This window comes from Solanum pennellii, chromosome 1 (genome assembly GCF_001406875.1).
Source record: "Solanum pennellii chromosome 1, SPENNV200".
NCBI classification, from domain to species: Eukaryota; Viridiplantae; Streptophyta; class Magnoliopsida; order Solanales; family Solanaceae; genus Solanum; species Solanum pennellii.
The window spans coordinates 25612350-25619619 of NC_028637.1; the positions used below are offsets into that span (position 1 = coordinate 25612350).

A 7270-nucleotide genomic window follows, 5' to 3' on the forward strand; every position below is an offset into this window, starting at 1 on the left:
CTAAGTCATTGGTATATTTTTTCTTTATCAAAAATAGACTTACCACTTAGTATTTAGAATAGTAACAATAAAGACAAAACAAAATGTACAATTTGTTTCTATATAACAGTGAAGTTTATTGTAGTCAGAAGTACAACATTGACTTATTATGTGAATTTTTCATTTTCAAACATATTGCATAGTATGATTTATTTAGAGTACAAACTACAACAGTTTTATGTCTACAAAAATAAGACACAATTCAATTTCGTATGGAGTACAAAATTACAAAAGTTTTCTAGTCTCCAAACAGGATTAAATATATCCTTTATCACATAGAAATGGTTTTTTTTTCAATAGTCTTCCAACTATATAATTTTGACATACTATTTTATCAAACAAAAATACGCATCTCTCATTTTGCAAACTAAAGAAATTAACGAAAACACTATTTGCCAAGAAAAATTCATTCCACAACATATGATTTTGCAAAGAAAAATTTCCAAAGATACACATGCTAAAAATAAAAGTTCTAACTCTTATAAACTATTTCCCTTCTTAGACAAAATAATAAGATGGTTACCTAATGTAATCTTTAACTGGAATACAACCAAATAATATTTTCTCTACATTCTCTCTTCGACCTTGCTAAACAAAGCACCGAATTATGGATAAGTAATGCATTAATCTTCTACTTCCATGATTTGTTTCTCACAATCCGTAGAATATAGAAAAATACCAACAGTATAATAATTTTCTTAAGATTAGTGTTCATCTTGTATACCTAAGATACTTAGAACAAAATTTAAAGAACTTGGTAAGACACAACAAAGTTTACGAATATTTTCAGAACTAGAAAATTAAAACTAGTAGAGAAACTAGAATCAGAAATAGATTAGAAAAAATATACGAATTATTTTTCTTAAAGAAGATTTGTTGTCAATTTTGTGTCTAAAGATCTTACTGATTCCAAATAACTTTGCAAAAACATGAAGTTACCAAAGTTTAATGAACAAGTGAAGAACACAAGAACAAAAGAACAAAAATTATTTCACAAATCTAAACTCTGTAACACATACCCGAATCTAAAAAAACAAAACAAGATAAAGCCCACTGAATGCACAGTGTCCCTAAGGAAATTAATCCTTTCTAGTATCCGAGGATTGATTTGGAATATGTCCTCCCAAGATAGAATGATCTCAATCACCAGTGTATTGATATCCAAAACGCTACTGTGAGCGAGCCACTCAAGAAAAGTAAAGTACACTTAGAATACTAGATTTAGTAGTAGAAGTCCATAAGTTGGCTCTTAAAATGAGAAGAAATTCCTCAATTCATAGAAAACAAAGGGTAGTGTGAAAATGTTCTTATTGTGCCTTACCGAAAAGATCACAAACTTTTGAAAAAGTCACAATCTTAAGAAAAGATCACAAGCTTTCATAAAAGTCACAACTCTTCATTTTCCATTCACATCTTTTAAAATCTAGCACCTTGTGTCTTGCTTGAAACTTGAAACACAACATAAACTTCTAGACTCTAGTTTTGGTTATCATGTCTTTAAAATTAGAAACACCTCCATATATTTTAAGCGTTGGTTTCCTCTCGGCTGCACGAAATACAGTGACATCTAAAAAGGAATGAGTGCCCTTAATCAGTTCAAATAAACATACATCACCGGTTTTTTGATTTATTGGCCAACACAAAGAACTTCAAAGTAAAGAGAATTGTCCCTTATAATATCCCTATGTTAAATTTGATAGACCAAGATCCCCTTACAAGAACATGAAGCACTAAATCGCCAAACCTCTCTCGAGAATATTTCCAACCAAATAGGAAACATATATTCTGCCAAAAGATATGGAGATGGTAAATTGGGCATAGGCAGATGCATCCATATAAATTGAAAAGAAAACAAAGTATTGGCAAGTCTCTAAAGTAGCTTACCAGATTGTATGGTTTCAAGACATATGATGGCTGCATAAAAGTTTGAAGGGACAGGCCTCGTCAACGGAGTTTTCTGATGAGTTTTCTTTCAGACGGCTTGGTTCCGTAAGATGACCTAACAATAGGATTCTAAGATTTAAAAGTTTCTGCTCTTTGATATGCGATTTTCCTCTCTTTTTCTAGTACTGTCATTCTCTTAGCATAAGTCATCTAAGTTTATTGTGCGTGCATCCTACAACTTTGTCCACTTTCATAAAATAGAAAATCAAAATCAATATATTGCTACTAAAATGTTGTGGAAGCAGATGATTTATTTTGTTAGTAAGACAGAGTAAACATACTTTTCATTTTTCTTGAGAAAGACGGTTTAAGTGTGATCGATGATCTAGTTGGTTGTTGTCGTCTAGGAATTAGAGTTTATAATTTGTTAGGTTTCATAGTTTTGTAATCTTTGGTTGAGGCTCAGAGTTTAATGAAGTAGAGTTAAATCCTATGGAGGTGTAGGTTGTGTATTTTTACCCTTTATGAGCTGGGGTTTTCCGCGATAAAATATTGTATCATTACATTATTTGCTTTATATTACGTAACTATAGTAATTTGCAAAGGAAAAGATAGAATATACTTGTTCCTTAGGCAAATCTGATGGTCAATATTCCAACACTATGCTAGAAGTGTGACAATTGGATTCATTCAGAATAACAAAACATACATATATCTTCAATTGATAAAGCAACCAATGCCTCAGTAGCAGTCACACATACATTAATTTAACATAAAGGGAAGAACCGTGTTCAACACTTCTTAGATGATCTAAAAAATCAACAACGTTATACTGTACATATATTTAATAGAACACTTCACTAATAATTCGAAATATCTTTGGAAACCATAATTAATAAGAAATATCCCAAAAACTATTGCATATATGATTTAACCATGTGATCACATATTTTTGGACTCATCAACCGTTTCCTCAGAAGAGACATCAGTATCTGTGTCAATAGTTTCGATCGCGACTGCTTCTACGTTTCTATTTGGGATCACCTCCGCCTCAATGCTCTTCTTGCATGATTTTTTTGCCTATAACATAATAATACTCCCATAAATAATCAAATTAGTTGCATTCAACAAAGATTTCCGGCATTGTAAGCTTGAAAATATGTGATCATGAAAGAGGGATTAGGTAGAACAAAATTGATTACCTATAGTGGAAACGCTAGAATTTGAGAAAACTTTTGCTCCTGAAGCATGAGTTTTTGTAGTTTGTCTGGATGAGATTGATATTTTAACAATTCTAACAGGACCAAGCATGTTGTTGGTACAGGAAATGAAAAATTTACCACACATTAATTACTTGAAGGCTACAATCGAAAATATATTTCATGGTGGATTCACAAAAAGATCATAAAGATGGTGGGAATTCATTAGAGTAAGATATAAAAAGGAATTCTTTATGCGGATCATTTGGTTCAAAGGATTAATTGGGCTATCCTATTATAGATTTTGAGGTCAAACGTATCTCGTATTTGATTGAAAGTATTATCTAAGATCAGTGTTATTTCTATACCAAAATCTTGGTATCACTCATCTCATATAAAAAGTGGAATTGATATAATCCGTAGTTAGTTTACAGGAACCAATGTTCACATATAACCCGTGTTCTCACTTTGTTGTCGCTATATATGATCAGAGTTCAAGAGAAATTGAATATGGAATAGATCAAGAGAATGAATCAGATGAAGAAGATGAAGATATTCTAGACATCCAAGCTAATGTTAATGTAATCATAAAAGAAAGAAGATACTCCAATTAACCTTCAAGCTAATGCTAATGTAATCGAGGAAGAAGAGGAAGATATTCCAATTGACCTTCAAGATAATTCTAATGTAATTGATGAAGATAATGCTGACTGGAATATCTTCATCGATTACATTAGCATTATCTTTAAGGTCAATTGGAATATCTTCCTCTTCTTCCTAGATTACATTAGCATTAGCTTGAAGGTTACATGGAATATCTTCTTCTTATACGATTACATTAACATTAGCTTGGAGTTATGGAACATCTTCCTCTTATTCATCTGATTCGTTGTCTTGATCTATTAGATATTCAATTTATTTTTGAACTCTAATCATATATAGCGAGAACAAAGTTAGAATGCGGGTTATATGTGAAGACTAATGAGATCCTGACGCTTATTGAGTAATAGCCACATAAATCATTCCATCCTTTGGCTATCCAAATTTGTCCTTGAGAATTTTCCACTTCAACCTCTCATGCTTTTTCATTGGGAGCCTCAAGAAACACGTGGTTTAACATGTTCTTGCAATGTCTTTCAGCAAATACTACTGGAATCCTCTGTGAGCAAAAGAAATGATAAATTCAGTTTCATACAACATAATTAGTGTGGACTAAATCAACAATTACAAGGAATAAAATTACAATTAATTACTTACAAGACAACGTAATTAATCTGATAAAGTAATAGTTTGGATGAACTTAGGATTGTTGGGAGAAAATTTCCATCGGGAAGAGCCGTAGAACTTGTTTTCCATGATCGATGGTAGGATGGAAAATTGTTGAAGAACTTGTTTACTATATATAGTAGTGTGATTCACGAGAACAATGCAATGCTTGTCTCACGAGGAAAGCAGACATACACTCACGTGAATGTGACTACTATTGCTTTGTCTTGGAATAAATAAAGATTGTTTCTTTCTTTTTCTTTCTTTTGACTTCTAATAATGACTCATTCACCTAACCCTATTACCACTTATTTACACTCACACAAATATTGTACGTTTTATTTAAAATAATTAGTGAAATGGGCGGCAATTGTAGAAGCATATTTAAATTTATAATATCATCTTTTTTAGGATATTGAAATAAATTTTGAGCAATATATGTTTTTGAGTTAATTCATAAATGCGAAATATGTATGATATTAGTAATGTTTTTTTCAATCTTCTCGCCATAAAGGAAAGAAAGCACCACCACACCAATAAGAAAATGCATAAGGTATGGCCCTAACTAGCTTGGCCCTTGTGAGTAGGTTTTCCTTTTTCCTAATTTCGTCCCAAACGAAGGAGAGACTAATTAAGAAAAAATATGTAATGGATATACCTTTCAACTCTCACGTCTTAAGGACCAGAGATTACTTCCATTTTATTAATCTTGTACGCATCCCAAGATAAAGCGTTATAACTAATAAAATTATCATATTAAATTTCAATTGCAATGATAGTGAAAAAAGGTTTAAAACAATAAAATTAAAACACTTACTAAAAGAAATATGGAATTATCAATCCAGTAGTACAACATTCCCTCTTCTTCATTTTAGGTGAGTAAATTAAGTTGAACAGTAAAATAGATAGAACTATTTTGAATGATATTTATGAGCTTAATGCACCTTTTGTCTTGCACAGTAAATCAGACATTTCATCAACTAACATAAGAAAGAGAGGCATAGAGATCCAGATATACAATACTCAAAAAGAACAAACATAACACATAGTAGCTTAACAAAATATAGATAGGAGTTTAAAGTAGGAAACTAAAGAAGGGATAAATAAATCTTACATACATTTAGTAGAAGGAAATATCATGACATTTAACAGAAGTTTGAGTCCATTCAAATACGCAAACATCGCCAACTTTTAGGTTGTTGTACAATACAAAGTCCTTCCAACCAGTACTGAACTTCGAATTTGCTATTCCAAGAGTTCATTTTACAGTCCATTGTATGTTGTTTGAAACATAAATACAATGTTACTCTGTCTAGTGGAAAAAATTTGTAGCTACTGACAATGTTATGCTCTGTGACTTTGAAGGATGCATTATCATATGGAACAAAAGATTCATCATCTTTTGTTGTCATGTCCCAACCGACAATGGCCCCAAATCTTAACAGAATGCTCAATCTTAGTGCCTTAACTATGTTCTTAAAAAATTCAAAGCCAATATAACTTTAAATAAAATGATCAAGAAAATTAATAGTTCAATGAAAGTTGTATACGCGAGACTGTCATATAAAGATAGTTCAATGATATAGCGCTCTGTTTGTCCATAATGTGTTGTTGTTATATAAAACAATCTTGGATTGTTGCTTGTGCATTCCACAACTTCCTCTGCTTTCTTCAAAATAAAAAATCAATATCAATATATTACTACTAAGTTGTCATGTAATTATGTTATATTCTAGGTGTTTTGATGATCCTTCTCTATATATAATTTCTCTAAAGATCAAAGTGTCGACCGACTATGTTACATGTTGTTTTTCTTAAGTTCGTTGTAGTTAAAGAAGTTTGAGGCACCGCTATTTCTTTAATAGGATTAATCCATTTTATCTTGGGAGAAATTAATCTGTAACCTCGGATACATTGATGGGATTAAATTTCTTAAGGAAGCACAGTAATTTATGTGGACTCGGATTATTTTATTTTCTGTCTACTTCATCTTATTTCTGTTTATGTTTTTTACTAACCATATAAGTACAGGTTAATGACAAATATTACAAGATTCATATTAGTACTAGATGATAGTGTTTCAGTTGCTAGGTGATGGGCCACCTTATTTGCTTCCCTAAATTATGGTTGATAGGGGGAATTGAGCAGATTCCTCAGCAGGTACCTGCAGGAAGAGAGGAGATATAGTGCATGTGAATTTTCGGTGAGGAGAGTAATTACCTTTGTCGAATCTGTTTCAATTGCCAATGGAGTAAGATTGTAGCGGTAAGCGAACTGAATGCCTTTTAGAAATGCCAATATTTTACAGATGAGGGCCTTGAAGCCTTGGAGTTCTTGATGGAAACCCAGCTTCCAATTGCCAATTTGCCATGTTCATCATGGAAGACTCCTCCTATTCCGCCCGGTAGAGATTGAGAAGAGAAGGAGTTATTGATGTTGAGTTTGTAGTGGCCGAGAGGAGGAGGATTACATCAAATATGAACTGAAATCTTGTCCGGAGGACGCGACGAGATGGATGGGCCCGTGAAAGCATATTCCAAGGTACGAGATATAATCGCGTGGATGGAGAGAGAGTTGATAGTTTTATGAAATATATTATTATTACGGTTTAGCCATATATGCCAAATGACAAAAGGGAAGAATATTTCCCAGTGAAGAGATTGGATGGCAAAGGTGTGGTATGGTTTTTAAGGCCTAACAACCAGTTAACATTATTGTGAGTGTTACTGGAAGATGGAATGGCGATGTTCAGCCGGTTCCAGAAATATTTGGCGATAATGCACTCGACGAGAATGTGTTGTGAGATTTCTATAGAGAAAAAATTAACTAATATAATTTTAATTTAATGAATAAACAAGTGCATATATATATATATATATATA

The 7270-nt window shown here is 32.2% G+C and overlaps 1 pseudogene; it reads right to left on the reverse strand.

Annotated features, from left to right (window-relative positions):
• Nucleotides 1-2865: 2865 nt before the first annotated feature.
• On the reverse strand, nt 2866-6759 carry LOC107015938 (annotated as a pseudogene).
• Nucleotides 6760-7270: the final 511 nt, after the last annotated feature.